The sequence below is a fragment of the Scyliorhinus torazame genome, chromosome 14 (genome assembly GCF_047496885.1).
Source record: "Scyliorhinus torazame isolate Kashiwa2021f chromosome 14, sScyTor2.1, whole genome shotgun sequence".
Classification (NCBI taxonomy): domain Eukaryota; kingdom Metazoa; phylum Chordata; class Chondrichthyes; order Carcharhiniformes; family Scyliorhinidae; genus Scyliorhinus; species Scyliorhinus torazame.
Window position 1 is genome coordinate 122811469 of NC_092720.1, and position 17745 is coordinate 122829213.

At 54.2% G+C, this 17745-nt stretch overlaps 1 protein-coding gene across 2 annotated transcripts in view; it reads right to left on the reverse strand.

Annotated features, from left to right (window-relative positions):
• Positions 1-17745, reverse strand: part of LOC140389354 (G-protein coupled receptor 55-like) — a 94517-nt gene that overhangs the window by 70030 nt on the left and 6742 nt on the right. The window contains exon 2 of one of the 2 annotated variants that reach the window (XR_011934354.1): positions 1271-1399. The exons of the other annotated variant lie outside the window; for it this stretch is intronic. The gene's annotated coding sequence lies outside the window, so the exon portion shown is untranslated. The remainder of the gene's footprint in view (positions 1-1270; positions 1400-17745) is intronic. 2 annotated transcript variants of the gene reach the window in all.

Consider the following 17745-nt stretch of genomic DNA (forward strand, 5'->3'; position numbering starts at 1 on the left):
TTGCCCGTCATGGCATTCCACTTACAGTTATGACTGATAATGGCCCTTGTTTCTTCAGCCAGGAGTGGACGGATTTTGCCCGGCGGTACAATTTTACGCACGTCACTTCAAGCCCCCACTACCCCCAGTCGAATGGGGGTCCACATTGTTAAAAGACTGTTCTGCAAAGCTGCTGACTCGGGTTCGGATTTTAACCTGGCGCTGTTAGCCTACCGGGCGACTCCTTTGTCCGCTGGCCTGTCACCAGCACAGTTGCTAATGAACCGCACACTACGGACGACGGTGCCGGCTATCCACATCCCGGACCTTGACAATTTTCCGGTCCTGCAGAGGATGCAACAGTCTCAGGCTCAATGCAAGTCGGCGTACGTGCCCACGCCACAGATCACCCTGCTCTGGCTCCTGCTGACCGAGTTCGTGTTCAGCTACCTGACGGTGGCTGGTCTGCCACGGCTGTGGTGGTTAAGCAAGCACCGAGGTCGTTCCTCGTTGATGGCCCCTTTCTTCAGCGTTTTAGGCGGGCACTGCGGCTACTTCCACACCCGCCACCTGAACGTGATGTCCCGCCTCACATGCTGGTTCCTCAGGACGCGCCGTTCCACGAGGCCATCGATCTGCCAGTTCTTTTACCCACCTCTACATTGGAGGCAGTTCCGCCCGTTTTACCTTGTGATCCGTTAACACATCTGTACATATTGTTTCTTCCTAATTTGTTATCTGTCCTCGATCTGCACTAGACACCTTCCCATATGGATACGTTAACATACTTTGTATATAGTCAGGCTCCTGTAAACACACACACTCACAATTTATTGACCTACACACATTTTTTTTAATAAGAAAAAAAAGGGGGGGAAATGTCATAATATACACACAGGTATATGATGGTGCACAGACAGGCAGTGATTGACACACTGGATGACCAGTGAACACACAGAACACAGCAGCCAATCACCAGACAGGACACGACCACTATAAAGCCAGAGGGCACTAGTTTTCCCGCTCTCTTGGGATCCAGCCTCTGAGACAGTCAGAGCCCGTGAGCAGCAACTAGAACATACACCATGTGGTAGTAAGATAGTCTGGTCAGGTTAGCCTCAGGTCTCCAGTCAACTCAGCATAGTGTCAACCCACAGTTCAAGTATGTATGATATTTAAGAGTTCAATAAAATCGAGTTGCATTTCTTCAAGTGTTGGAAGCCTGTCTCTCTCACTGCTGCAGCAAACGCAGTCCTCGCAGACCCGGCATACCCAACGCATCACTACCCACCTCAAAAGCCACTTTCTTGTTGACCAGCACAGCCACTCCCCTCATCTTCATGTCCGACCCCGAGTAGAACACCTGTACTACCCATCCTTTCCTCAGCATCGTCTGATCTCACAACTTCAGGTGCGTCTCCTGCAAAAACACAAATTTTGCCTTCAAACTCTTCAAGTGCATGAAAACACGCAACTGTTTAACCGGCCCATTTAACCCTCGCACATTCCATGTAATCAGCCTGGTCAGGGGCTCCCAGCGCCCCCCTCTCCCTTGCCCATCAGTCATACCCCTTCTTTATCCTACTCCACCACCACTCCCCCCGCCCCCCCCGGCCCGTGTCAGGCCCTTCCAAAGGTATCCGCTGCCATCCCTCGTTATCCAACTGCGCCACACTAACCACACCTATGTCAATAGCCCTCGCCCCCAACCCCCTCCCCATAACCAAACCAAAAACCCCTGACGACCCCTCTTCCCCCCCAATCCACCCCGCCCCCAATCTCTCCAAACAACAAACATACAGGGGAAAACAAAAAGCACACTCACCATCTCTGCTCCCCCCGTCGTAACCTGCCAATCCAGCCCTCCTGCACGCCCCCATTTGATTCAAAAATACACTCCAGAGTTCAATGCCCTCACATTCCTCCCAGTCCATGATCCCTCATAAACTCCGTCGCTTCCTCCGGCGAGTCAAAAGAAAACTCTTGCTTCTGGAGCGTAATCCACAAACGGGCAGAGTAAAGAACCCTGAACTTCACCCCCTTCTTGTAGAGGGAGCCTTGATCGGTTGTACCGGCCAACTCCACTCCCATGCCCTGATATAGCTGCAGCTCGCTCTCCTCCCAGATGCATTTGTTGGTCTGCCTCGCCCACCTCAGGATCTTCTCCTTACCAAGGAACCAATGCAGCCTCACCACCATCGCCCTCAGCCTCCTCTTCAGGGCCCCATGCACCGGATCCATCTCGAGTGGCCAGTCAAAGACCCCCTCCCCCATCAGCTTCTCCAGCAAGCTTGCCACATGCTTTGCGGCCTCTGCACCTTCAATGCCTTCAGGCATTCCCACCATCCAGAGGTTTTGCCTCCTGGAGCGGTTCTCAAGATCCTCCAGCTTCTCCATGAGCCTCTTCTGGCTGCTCAGCAACATCCCCATCTCCTCTTCCAGCGAGGTCAGCCGATCCTTGTGTTGCACCGCCGACTCCTTCACCTTTTGGCCCTGAGCCTCCTACCTCTGCTCCACACGCTTGAACTCTACTCCAAGCAGCTCCACCACCTTCGCCAAGTCCTCTAAGGCCTCCTTCCTCTTGTGCTGGAATTTGCCATTGAGGAATTCCACCAGCTGCTCTGTCGACCACTGGGTGGACAACACTGCCCTCCTGCCCGTCGCTATCTTCTATGTCTCACCACAAAACTGTTCTTGCTCAAGTTGCTGTCTCTTCCTCGTTGCACTTATCATCCGATAAGCCATAAAACTTCCCACCAGAGGAGCTTTACATTCCCTCAGTGCTCATGCATCTTTTGCCATCAAATCCCACACAATTTGAATGGGGATGGACCGAAAGAATCCCTCGAGCGAGAGCCACCAAATGTGTGACCACTCACACGCAATGTACAGGCGTATGTCCTTGACCGCACGGCACCCCCCTCCTGGGCATCGTGGACCCCACCACCGAACACCCCATCGTGGACCCCATCAGCGACCGCCTCCAGCCAAACCAGGCCTACGCCGCGTGGCAGCCAACCAACCGCAGGGCACCCAAGTGCTACTTCTGCGGACAGCCAAAACACCACAGGCAGCGTTGCCCGGCGCGGAGCACGCTCTGCAAGGTGGGAAGAAAGGACATTTCGCTGCTGTGTGCCAGGCCCGCTCGATCGCCGTTATTATCCCTGCACCCCCCACGTGCGACCCGTGGAGGCCGCCACCTTCCTCGCCTCAGACCACGTGCGGCCCGTGGGCGCCGCCATCTTGCCTGCCTCAGGACACGTGCTCGCCGGCCTCCTCATCGGGCCACTCATCGCCTGCAACCGCCGCCGACCAGCCGCATCGTGCCTCCATCACTATCGACCAGCCCCGACTGCACAAACCCGCGACCGCGTCGACGACGGTGAAGGTCAACGGGCACAAGATAACCTGCCTTCTGGACTTCTGGAGCACTGAGAGCTTCATCGACCCTGATACAGTAAGGCGCTGCTCCCTCACAGTACACCCCATTAACCAGAAAATCTCCCTGGCCTCCAGATCCCACTCCGTGGCGACCTGGGGGTACTGCACCGCCGCCCTCACCATCCAGGGCGTAGAGTTCAGCAGCCTCCGGCTATACGTCCTCAACGACCTCTGCGCTGCCTTGCTACTCGGCCTGGACTTCCAGTGCAACCTCCAGAGCCTAACCCTGAAATTTGGGGGGCCCTTACTACCCCTTACTGTGTGCGGCCTCACGACCCTTAATGTCGACCCGCCTTCTCTGTTTGCAAACCTCACCCCGGATTGCAAACCCGTCACCACAGGAGCAGACGGTACAGTGCCCAGGACAGGACCTTCATCAGGTCTGAGGTCCAGCGGCTGCTGCGGGAAGGTATCATCGGGGCCAGCAACAGCCCCTGGAGAGCCCAAGTGGTAGTGGTGAAAACGGGGGAGAAAAACAGGATGGTCGTTGACTACAGTCAGACCATCAATCGGTACATGCAGCTCGACGCGTATCCCCTCCCACGCATATCTGATATGGTCAATCAGATTGCACAGTACCAGGTCTTCTCGACAGTGGACCTGAAATCTGCCTACCAGCAGCTCCCCATTCGCTAGGCGGACCGCCCATACATCGCTTTTGAAGCGGATGGCCGCCTTTACCACTTCCTTAGGGTTCCCTTCGGCGTCACTAATGGGGTCTCGGTCTTCCAACGGGAGATGGACCGAATGGTTGACCGGTACGGACTGCGGGCCACCTTCCCGTACCTGGATAACGTCACCATCTGCGGCCACGACCAGCAGGATCACAACGCTAACCTTTCCAAATTCCTCCACACCGCTAAACTCCTCAACCTAACCTACAACAAGGAGAAGTATGTGTTCAGCACAAACCGCTTAGCCATCCTCGGCTATGTGGTCCAGAACGGAGTGCTAGGGCCCGACCCCAATCGCATGCGCCGCCTCATGGAACTCCCCCTTCCCCACTGCCCCAAGGCCCTCAAACGATGCCTGGGCTTCTTCTCCTACTACGCCCAGTGGGTCCCTAACACTGCGGCCCACTCATTCACTCCACCGTTTTCCCCCTGACGGCCGAGCCTCACCAGGCCTTCAATCGTATCAAGGCCGACATCGCCAAGGCCGCGCTGCACGCGGTCGACGAGACCCTCCCCTTCCAAGTCGAGAGCGATGCATCAGACGTCGTTCTAGCCGCCACCCTCAACCAGGCAGACAGGCCCATGCCATACTTTTCCTGCACCCTCCATGCCTATGAAATTCGGCACTACTCCATCGAAAAGGAGGCCCAAGCTATCGTTGAAGCTGTGCGGCATTGGCATTACCTGGCCGGCAGGAGATTCACTCTCCTCACTGACCAACGGTCAGTTGCCTTCATGTTCAACAACACACAGCGGGGTAAGATCAAAAATGATAAGAACTTGAGGTGGAGGATCGAGCTCTCCGCCTACAACTATGAGATTTTGTATCGCCCGGTAAGCTCAACAAGTCTCCTGATGCCCTGTCCCGAGGTACTTGTGCCAGCGCACAAGTGGACCGACTCCGGACCCTGCATGACGATCTCTGTCACCCAGGGGTCACCCGCTTTTATCATTTCATAAAGGCCCGCAATCTGCCCTACTCCATCGAGGAAGTCAGGGCTATCACCAGAGACTGCCAGGTCTGCGCAGAGTGCAAACCGCACTTCTACCGGCCAGACCGAGCGCACCTGGTGAAGGCCTCCCGCCCCTTTGAACGCCTCAGCGTGGACTTCAAAGGACCCCTCCCCTCCACCGACCACAATATGTACTTTCTTAATGTGATCGACGAATATTCCCGATTCCCCTTTGCCGTCCCATGCCCCGATATGACGTCTGCCATCTTCATCAAAGCCCTCAACACCATCTTCGCTCTGTTCGGTTTCTCCGCCTACGTCCACAGCGACCGGGGATCCTCATTTATGAGCGATGAGCTGCGCCAGTACCTGCTCAACAGGGGCATTGCCTTGAGCAGGACGACCAGCTACAGCCCCCGGGGAAACGGGCAGGTGGAGCGGGAGAATGGGACGATCTGGAAGACCGTCCAGCTGGCCCTACGATCCAGAAATCTCCCAGCCTTCCGCTAGCAGGAGGTCCTCTCCGACGCCCTTCACTCCATTTGGTCGCTCCTTTGCACTGCGACTAACGAAACTCCCCATGAACGTCTCTTTGACTTCCCCAGGAAGTCCACCTCCGGGGTTTCGCTCCCAACGTTGCTGGCAGCTCCAGGACCCGTTCTCCTCCACAAGCACGAGCGGCTACACAAGGCGGACCCGTTGGTTGAGAGGGTACAGCTACTTCACACAAACCCGCAGTACGCCTACATAGCGTACCCTGACGGCAGCCAAGACACAGTCTCCCTCAGGGACCTGGCACCAGCTGGGTCCCCCCCCCCCCACCTCTGCCCCGGCGCCACCCTCCCTCCCCCCAGCGCACCCCACCACAGCCCCCGCTCCAGGACGATCCGTCCTCCCCTTGGTCCCACCCGGGGATGAAAATGAGGTCGACACGCTCCCGGAGTCACTGACGACCGAACCGACGCTGAAATCGGCACCAGACCTACGGCGCTCGCAACGGCGGATCAAGGCGCCCGATCGTCTGAATTTGTAAACCTTTCCTTAAAATGTTAAACACCTGAATGTAAATAGTTTTCTACCACCCCCACTGGATTCTTTTTTAACAGGGGGTGAATGTGGTAGTCACCACTGTTGTATTGTATATACTGCATACGAGAGGTATTACGGTAAGGCCCCTGTACTACAGGTACAGGGGTAGACCCCTGCCTGCTGGCGCCGCCCAGTGGGCGGAGTATAAATGTGTGGGCTCTCCGAGCTGCAGCCATTCTGGCAGCAGCTGCGGGAGACTACACATATCTGCGTAATAAAGCCTCGATTACACTCTACTCTCGTCTCGTCGTAATTGATAGTCCATCGGGGGATGGGCTACGGACATGTGATGAGAAAGGATGAGAATTGTGGATCTTCCAATACTCCTTTGATGTGGGGTGGTGTCAGAGGACTGAGGATTGCTGGTGCTAAATCTCTGTTTTAAAAATGGGGAGAGGGATGGTGATCTCTTGTTGTTCCCAGCACAATGCGTTGATTTTAAATCATCAGTCCTTTAGGCACAAAAGACTGAAGCTCTCTTCAAATCTCTTCACTGATTAGACATGTGCTGCGGACAGTTAGGTTGTTGCTTGGCACCTGACTGCAGTGCATCAATGAATGTGGAATCCTGGCACACATGAACATATGCGCCTAACAATATAGCTTCCAACTCTTCATCAAGAATATAACAGGGAAAACCACAGCAACTGCAGGCCCATCAGCCTACACCAGTGGTGAAAAACTTGTAGAGACTGGACAAAATTAATCGTTGCATGGAAAAATATGGGTGAATGCATTAAAACAAGCATTCATTTGTTGAATACAAATCACATTTGACTAACTAATTACGTTGTTTGGGTCTAGACCATCCAGTCAGTGATGAAGCGAATGTGCCAGCCACTGCCTGTGATTTGATCTGACCACTTATCATTTTACACTGGAGTCTTTGCAGATTGGCTTCAGCAAGGATGCTGGGAAAAAACAGTCCTTGTTCTCATAATGAACTGAGGACATACACCCCCCCCCCCCTCTTATGGTCCCACTTCAATTCATTGACTTACATTGTTTTAAATGGACCTATTTACCACAACACCACATAACCTCCCTCTCACTGACAACCGCCACACCCCCACCCTCACCCCTGTCAATACTCCCTCGCTCCCTCACCCTCAAGGCAATACTCAGGCCTGCCCTCATTTCCTGACAATGCGCTCCCTCACTCCTGACAAAGCTCACCCCCCCTCACTCCAACAATGCTCGCCCCCTCATCCTTCCTGACAATACTCACTCCCTCCCTCACCCCCGACAATACTCACCCCTTCATTCTCCCTGACAATACTCACTCCCTCCCTCACCCCGACAATACTCACCCCTTCATTCTCCCTGACAATACTCCCTCCCCCCCTCACCCCGACAATACTCACCCCTTCATTCTCCCTGACAATACTCACTCCCTCCCTCACCCCCGACAATACTCACCCCTTCATTCTCCCTGACAATACTCACTCCCTCCCTCACCCCCGGCAATGCTCACCCCTTCATTCTCCCTGACAATACTCACTCCATCCCTCATCCCCGGCAATGCTCACCCCTTCATTCTCCCTGACAATACTCACTCCCTCCCTCACCCCGACAATACTCACCCCTTCATTCTCCCTGACAATACTCCCTCCCTCCCTCACCCCGACAATACTCACCCCTTCATTCTCCCTGACAATACTCACTCCCTCCCTCACCCCCAACAATACTCACCCCTTCATTCTCCCTGACAATACTCACTCCCTCCCTCACCCCGACAATACTCACCCCTTCATTCTCCCTGACAATACTCACTCCCTCCCTCACCCCCGGCAATGCTCACCCCTTCATTCTCCCTGACAATACTCACTCCCTCCCTCACCCCGACAATACTCACCCCTTCATTCTCCCTGACAATACTCACTCCCTCCCTCACCCCGACAATACTCACCCCTTCATTCTTCCTAACAATACTCACTCTCTCCCTCACCCCGACAATACTCACCCCTTCATTCTCCCTGACAATACTCACTCCCTCCCTCACCCCCAACAATACTCACCCCTTCATTCTCCCTGACAATACTCACTCCCTCCCTCGCCCCTGACAATACTCACTCCCTCCCTCACCCCGACAATACTCACTCCCTCCCTCACCCCCGACAATACTCACCCCTTCATTCTCCCTGACAATACTCACTCCCTCCCTCGCCCCTGACAATGCTCACCCCCCTCAACCCGACAATACTCACTCCCTCCCTCACCCCCGACAATACTCACCCCTTCATTCTCCCTGACAATACTCACTCCCTCCCTCACCCCCGACAATACTCACCCCTTCATTCTCCCTGACAATACTCACTCCCTCCCTCACCCCTGGCAATGCTCACCCCTTCATTCTCCCTGACAATACTCACTCCCTCCCTCACCCCGACAATACTCACCCCTTCATTCTCCCTGACAATACTCACTCCCTCCCTCACCCCGACAATACTCACCCCTTCATTCTTCCTGACAATACTCACTCCCTCCCTCACCCCGACAATGCTCACCCCTTCATTCTCCCTGACAATACTCACTCCCTCCCTCACCCCGACAATACTCACCCCTTCATTCTTCCTAACAATACTCACTCTCTCCCTCACCCCGACAATACTCACCCCTTCATTCTCCCTGACAATACTCACTCCCTCCCTCACCCCGACAATACTCACCCCTTCATTCTCCCTGACAATACTCACTCCCTCCCTCACCCCGACAATACTCACCCCTTCATTCTCCCTGACAATACTCACTCCCTCCCTCACCCCGACAATACTCACCCCTTCATTCTACCTGACAATACTCACTCCCTCCCTCACCCCCGACAATACTCACCCCTTCATTCTTCCTAACAATACTCACTCTCTCCCTCACCCCGACAATACTCACCCCTTCATTCTCCCTGACAATACTCACTCCCTCCCTCACCCCGACAATACTCACCCCTTCATTCTTCCTGACAATACTCACTCCCTCCCTCACCCCGACAATACTCACCCCTTCATTCTCCCTGACAATACTCCCTCCCTCCCTCACCCCGACAATACTCACCCCTTCATTCTCCCTGACAATACTCACTCCCTCCCTCACCCCCAACAATACTCACCCCTTCATTCTCCCTGACAATACTCACTCCCTCCCTCACCCCGACAATACTCACCCCTTCATTCTCCCTGACAATACTCACTCCCTCCCTCACCCCCGGCAATGCTCACCCCTTCATTCTCCCTGACAATACTCACTCCATCCCTCAACCCCGGCAATGCTCACCCCTTCATTCTCCCTGACAATACTCACTCCCTCCCTCACCCCTACAATACTCACCCCTTCATTCTTCCTAACAATACTCACTCTCTCCCTCACCCCGACAATACTCACCCCTTCATTCTCCCTGACAATACTCACTCCCTCCCTCACCCCGACAATACTCACCTCCTCCCTCATGCCTGACAATGCTCACCCCCCTCAACCCGACAATACTCACTCCCTCCCTCACCCCCGACAATACTCACCCCTTCATTCTCCCTGACAATACTCACTCCCTCCCTCGCCCCCGACAATGCTCACCCCCCTCAACCCGACAATACTCACTCCCTCCCTCACCCCCGACAATACTCACCCCTTCATTCTCCCTGACAATACTCACTCCCTCCCTCACACCCGACAATACTCACCCCTTCATTCTCCCTGACAATACTCACTCCCTCCCTCACCCCCGGCAATGCTCACCCCTTCATTCTCCCTGACAATACTCACTCCCTCCCTCACCCCGACAATACTCACCCCTTCATTCTCCCTGACAATACTCATTCCCTCCCTCACCCCGACAATACTCACCCCTTCATTCTCCCTGACAATACTCACTCCCTCCCTCACCCCGACAATACTCACCCCTTCATTCTTCCTAACAATACTCACTCTCTCCCTCACCCCGACAATACTCACCCCTTCATTCTCCCTGACAATACTCACTCCCTCCCTCACCCCCAACAATACTCACCCCTTCATTCTCCCTGACAATACTCACTCCCTCCCTCGCCCCTGACAATACTCACTCCCTCCCTCACCCCGACAATACTCACTCCCTCCCTCACCCCCGACAATACTCACCCCTTCATTCTCCCTGACAATACTCACTCCCTCCCTCGCCCCTGACAATGCTCACCCCCCTCAACCCGACAATACTCACTCCCTCCCTCACCCCCGACAATACTCACCCCTTCATTCTCCCTGACAATACTCACTCCCTCCCTCACCCCCGACAATACTCACCCCTTCATTCTCCCTGACAATACTCACTCCCTCCCTCACCCCTGGCAATGCTCACCCCTTCATTCTCCCTGACAATACTCACTCCCTCCCTCACCCCGACAATACTCACCCCTTCATTCTCCCTGACAATACTCACTCCCTCCCTCACCCCGACAATACTCACCCCTTCATTCTTCCTGACAATACTCACTCCCTCCCTCACCCCGACAATGCTCACCCCTTCATTCTCCCTGACAATACTCACTCCCTCCCTCACCCCGACAATACTCACCCCTTCATTCTTCCTAACAATACTCACTCTCTCCCTCACCCCGACAATACTCACCCCTTCATTCTCCCTGACAATACTCACTCCCTCCCTCACCCCGACAATACTCACCCCTTCATTCTTCCTGACAATACTCACTCCCTCCCTCACCCCGACAATACTCACCCCTTCATTCTCCCTGACAATACTCACTCCCTCCCTCACCCCGACAATACTCACCCCTTCATTCTCCCCGACAATACTCACTCCCTCCCTCACTCCAATACTCACCCCTTCATTCTCTCCGACAATACTCACTCCCTCCCTCACCCCAACAATGCTCACCACTTCATTCTCCCTGACAATACTCACTCCCTCCCTCACCCCGACAATACTCACCCCTTCATTCTCCCTGACAATACTCCCTCCCCCCTTCACCCCGACAATACTCACCCCTTCATTCTCCCTGACAATACTCACTCCCTCCCTCACCCCCGACAATACTCACCCCTTCATTCTCCCTGACAATACTCACTCCCTCCCTCACCCCCGGCAATGCTCACCCCTTCATTCTCCCTGACAATACTCACTCCATCCCTCATCCCCGGCAATGCTCACCCCTTCATTCTCCCTGACAATACTCACTCCCTCCCTCACCCCGACAATACTCACCCCTTCATTCTCCCTGACAATACTCCCTCCCTCCCTCACCCCGACAATACTCACCCCTTCATTCTCCCTGACAATACTCACTCCCTCCCTCACCCCCAACAATACTCACCCCTTCATTCTCCCTGACAATACTCACTCCCTCCCTCACCCCGACAATACTCACCCCTTCATTCTCCCTGACAATACTCACTCCCTCCCTCACCCCCGGCAATGCTCACCCCTTCATTCTCCCTGACAATACTCACTCCCTCCCTCACCCCGACAATACTCACCCCTTCATTCTCCCTGACAATACTCACTCCCTCCCTCACCCCGACAATACTCACCCCTTCATTCTTCCTAACAATACTCACTCTCTCCCTCACCCCGACAATACTCACCCCTTCATTCTCCCTGACAATACTCACTCCCTCCCTCACCCCCAACAATACTCACCCCTTCATTCTCCCTGACAATACTCACTCCCTCCCTCGCCCCTGACAATACTCACTCCCTCCCTCACCCCGACAATACTCACTCCCTCCCTCACCCCCGACAATACTCACCCCTTCATTCTCCCTGACAATACTCACTCCCTCCCTCGCCCCTGACAATGCTCACCCCCCTCAACCCGACAATACTCACTCCCTCCCTCACCCCCGACAATACTCACCCCTTCATTCTCCCTGACAATACTCACTCCCTCCCTCACCCCCGACAATACTCACCCCTTCATTCTCCCTGACAATACTCACTCCCTCCCTCACCCCTGGCAATGCTCACCCCTTCATTCTCCCTGACAATACTCACTCCCTCCCTCACCCCGACAATACTCACCCCTTCATTCTCCCTGACAATACTCACTCCCTCCCTCACCCCGACAATACTCACCCCTTCATTCTTCCTGACAATACTCACTCCCTCCCTCACCCCGACAATGCTCACCCCTTCATTCTCCCTGACAATACTCACTCCCTCCCTCACCCCGACAATACTCACCCCTTCATTCTTCCTAACAATACTCACTCTCTCCCTCACCCCGACAATACTCACCCCTTCATTCTCCCTGACAATACTCACTCCCTCCCTCACCCCGACAATACTCACCCCTTCATTCTCCCTGACAATACTCACTCCCTCCCTCACCCCGACAATACTCACCCCTTCATTCTCCCTGACAATACTCACTCCCTCCCTCACCCCGACAATACTCACCCCTTCATTCTCCCTGACAATACTCACTCCCTCCCTCACCCCGACAATACTCACCCCTTCATTCTTCCTAACAATACTCACTCTCTCCCTCACCCCGACAATACTCACCCCTTCATTCTCCCTGACAATACTCACTCCCTCCCTCACCCCGACAATACTCACCCCTTCATTCTTCCTGACAATACTCACTCCCTCCCTCACCCCGACAATACTCACCCCTTCATTCTCCCTGACAATACTCCCTCCCTCCCTCACCCCGACAATACTCACCCCTTCATTCTCCCTGACAATACTCACTCCCTCCCTCACCCCCAACAATACTCACCCCTTCATTCTCCCTGACAATACTCACTCCCTCCCTCACCCCGACAATACTCACCCCTTCATTCTCCCTGACAATACTCACTCCCTCCCTCACCCCCGGCAATGCTCACCCCTTCATTCTCCCTGACAATACTCACTCCATCCCTCAACCCCGGCAATGCTCACCCCTTCATTCTCCCTGACAATACTCACTCCCTCCCTCACCCCTACAATACTCACCCCTTCATTCTTCCTAACAATACTCACTCTCTCCCTCACCCCGACAATACTCACCCCTTCATTCTCCCTGACAATACTCACTCCCTCCCTCACCCCGACAATACTCACCTCCTCCCTCATGCCTGACAATGCTCACCCCCCTCAACCCGACAATACTCACTCCCTCCCTCACCCCCGACAATACTCACCCCTTCATTCTCCCTGACAATACTCACTCCCTCCCTCGCCCCCGACAATGCTCACCCCCCTCAACCCGACAATACTCACTCCCTCCCTCACCCCCGACAATACTCACCCCTTCATTCTCCCTGACAATACTCACTCCCTCCCTCACACCCGACAATACTCACCCCTTCATTCTCCCTGACAATACTCACTCCCTCCCTCACCCCCGGCAATGCTCACCCCTTCATTCTCCCTGACAATACTCACTCCCTCCCTCACCCCGACAATACTCACCCCTTCATTCTCCCTGACAATACTCATTCCCTCCCTCACCCCGACAATACTCACCCCTTCATTCTCCCTGACAATACTCACTCCCTCCCTCACCCCGACAATACTCACCCCTTCATTCTTCCTAACAATACTCACTCTCTCCCTCACCCCGACAATACTCACCCCTTCATTCTCCCTGACAATACTCACTCCCTCCCTCACCCCCAACAATACTCACCCCTTCATTCTCCCTGACAATACTCACTCCCTCCCTCACCCCGACAATACTCACCCCTTCATTCTCCCTGACAATAGTCACTCCCTCCCTCACCCCCAACAATACTCACCCCTTCATTCTCCCTGACAATACTCACTCCCTCCCTCGCCCCTGACAATACTCACTCCCTCCCTCACCCCGACAATACTCACTCCCTCCCTCACCCCCGACAATACTCACCCCTTCATTCTCCCTGACAATACTCACTCCCTCCCTCGCCCCTGACAATGCTCACCCCCCTCAACCCGACAATACTCACTCCCTCCCTCACCCCCGACAATACTCACCCCTTCATTCTCCCTGACAATACTCACTCCCTCCCTCACCCCCGACAATACTCACCCCTTCATTCTCCCTGACAATACTCACTCCCTCCCTCACCCCTGGCAATGCTCACCCCTTCATTCTCCCTGACAATACTCACTCCCTCCCTCACCCCGACAATACTCACCCCTTCATTCTCCCTGACAATACTCACTCCCTCCCTCACCCCGACAATACTCACCCCTTCATTCTTCCTGACAATACTCACTCCCTCCCTCACCCCGACAATGCTCACCCCTTCATTCTCCCTGACAATACTCACTCCCTCCCTCACCCCGACAATACTCACCCCTTCATTCTTCCTAACAATACTCACTCTCTCCCTCACCCCGACAATACTCACCCCTTCATTCTCCCTGACAATACTCACTTCCTCCCTCACCCCGACAATACTCACCCCTTCATTCTTCCTGACAATACTCACTCCCTCCCTCACCCCGACAATACTCACCCCTTCATTCTCCCTGACAATACTCACTCCCTCCCTCACCCCGACAATACTCACCCCTTCATTCTCCCCGACAATACTCACTCCCTCCCTCACTCCAATACTCACCCCTTCATTCTCTCCGACAATACTCACTCCCTCCCTCACCCCAACAATACTCACCCCTTCATTCTCTCCGACAATACTCACTCCCTCCCTCACTCCGACAATACTCACCCCTTCATTCTCCCTGACAATACTCACTCCCTCCCTCACCCCGACAATACTCACCCCTTCATTCTTCCTAACAATACTCACTCTCTCCCTCACCCCGACAATACTCACCCCTTCATTCTCCCTGACAATACTCACTCCCTCCCTCACCCCGACAATACTCACCCCTTCATTCTCCCTGACAATACTCACTCCCTCCCTCACCCCGACAATACTCACCCCTTCATTCTTCCTAACAATACTCACTCTCTCCCTCACCCCGACAATACTCACCCCTTCATTCTCCCTGACAATACTCACTCCCTCCCTCACCCCGACAATACTCACCCCTTCATTCTTCCTGACAATACTCACTCCCTCCCTCACCCCGACAATACTCACCCCTTCATTCTCCCTGACAATACTCACTCCCTCCCTCACCCCGACAATACTCACCCCTTCATTCTCCCCGACAATACTCACTCCCTCCCTCACCCCGACAATACTCACCCCTTCATTCTCCCTGACAATACTCACTCCCTCCCTCACCCCCGACAATACTCACCCCTTCATTCTCCCCGACAATACTCACTCCCTCCCTCACCCCGACAATACTCACCCCTTCATTCTTCCTGACAATACTCACTCTCTCCCTCACCCCCAACAATGCTCACCTTCTCCCTCATGCCTGACAATGCTCACCCCCCTCAACCCGACAATACTCACTCCCTCCCTCACCCCCGACAATACTCACCCCTTCATTCTCCCTGACAATACTCACTCCCTCCCTCGCCCCTGACAATGCTCACCCCCCTCAACCCGACAATACTCACTCCCTCCCTCACACCCGACAATACTCACCCCTTCATTCTCCCTGACAATACTCACTCCCTCCCTCACCCCGACAATGCTCACCCCCCTCAACCCGACAATACTCACTCCCTCCCTCACACCCGACAATACTCACCCCTTAATTCTCCCTGACAATACGCACTCTCTCCCTCACCCCCAACAATGCTCACCTCCTCCCTTATGCCTGACAATGCTCACCCCCCTCAACCCGACAATACCCACTCTCTCCCTCACCCCCGACAATACTCACCTCCTCCCTCACGCCTGACAATTCTCACCCCCTCGACAATATTCACCCCCCTCCCTCAACCCCAACAATACTCACTCTCTCAACCTCCCGACAATACCCAGCCTTCATCTTCTCCAACAACCCAAGAATACTCACCCCACTCTCACTCCTGGCAATACTCCCTCCCTCCCTCAATCTCAACAGCACTCGCACCCTCTGTCAATGCTCACACCCTCATCCTCCCTGACAATACTCACCCTCCCTCACCCCGGCCAATACTCACCCCCTTCCTTCACCCCAACAATACTCACTCCCTTCCTGAACCTCCTGACAGTAGTCACCCCTCGCTCATCCCTGACAATGCTCACCCCCTTAACAATACTCACCGTCTCATCTTCCCCAAAAACCCATGAATACTCACCCCACCCTCACTCCTGACAATCCTCTCTCCCTCTCTCAACTTCAACAATGCTCACCCCCTTGACAATCCTCACCGCTCCCTCATCCCCTGACAATACTCACCCCCTCCTTCACCCCCTACAATACTTATCCCCCTTCTCACCCCGCTGACAATCCTCATCCCCCTGACAATGCTAACTCTTTAAACAAGAGCTGGACAGGAGCCAAGAATTGAGGAGGATGAGTTGGAGAGATACGGGAGGCGTTGAATAGTGTCCAGAGCTGAGGGAGAGAGAGTGAGGCGGGTCGATCGGAAGGGGGATCAACATTGCCAAGAGGAGGGTGAAGGTGAATGTTGTTGAGTGTGGGTGGAGAATCTCTGGCAGGTGGGGTGAACATTGCTGGGAGCGGGGAGTGAGCTTTGTCAGGAAGAGGTGAGTGCAGTGGGTATGGGGGTAGGGTATGCCAGGTCTAGGGGGGAACACTGTTAGGGGCATGCTGAGCAGAATCGGAACGGACTTGAACGTTGTGTGATGCACAATCAATTGCACAAAGACTAAAGTTGGGTACAACTGTGGCTTTATTACAGTCAGATGCATGGCCTCCTGCTGCAGCTGGCGAAATGGCAGTGCACTGGAGGTCATGCATATTTATACAGTTCTCCGTGGGCGGAGCCAGCCGGCAGGAGCTACCGGCGAACCTGTAGTGCAGGTCCCACCTCACATCCCCTATTACAGTGGTTCACCACAAGATGTCATTGCGTTTTGACATTCCAACTGATTCACTTCGAGTTACACTGCTCAGCAGGTTTTATACCTGTGAAGGGCAAATAGCCCAAGTTTCTGTGGTTCTGGCAATCTGATACCACTGCCCTCGGGAAACAGGCAGCAATCCAGTTTGTGTTAAAGCAGCAACTGGAAGTTTAAACTTCCCCTGGCAGTATCGTGCACAATGACATGCTGCAAGACTTAAGCTGAGTCATTCGCCTCTCCCATATCGGAATATTTGGACTATTATATGACAATGAAGAGGGACGATGAGGGTCATGGGGGTGACGTTGCGGTGACTTTCAAAAAGCATTCAATGAAATACCACATAATAAAAAGAATAGGAGCAGAAGTAGGCCATTCTGACCTTCGACCCTGCTCTGCCACTCAGCATGATTATGGCTGCTCCTCCATCTCAATGCCATACCCCCGATAACAAACATGTGAGCAAAATTGAAGCCGATGGATTAAAGAGACAGTGGCAGTGTGGATATGAAATGGTTCTGTTTGCTCTGTAGGATGTTTATAGATCAGTTTATCATTCAGTAAAAATGCCTGAACATGTTGTTGAAGACAACAAGGGCAAGTTTGGCCTTGCCTTAGCCAAGGGCACGTGGTCCACGACTGCATAACCCTAACCACATCAACTCCATCCTGGCCACCCCCCCCCCCCCCCCCCCCCCCTCCTCCCGGGGCCTCCTGTGTCCCCACAGACTCCTGCTCAAAGGACTAGCAATCACCTCCGAACCTCCTGTTTA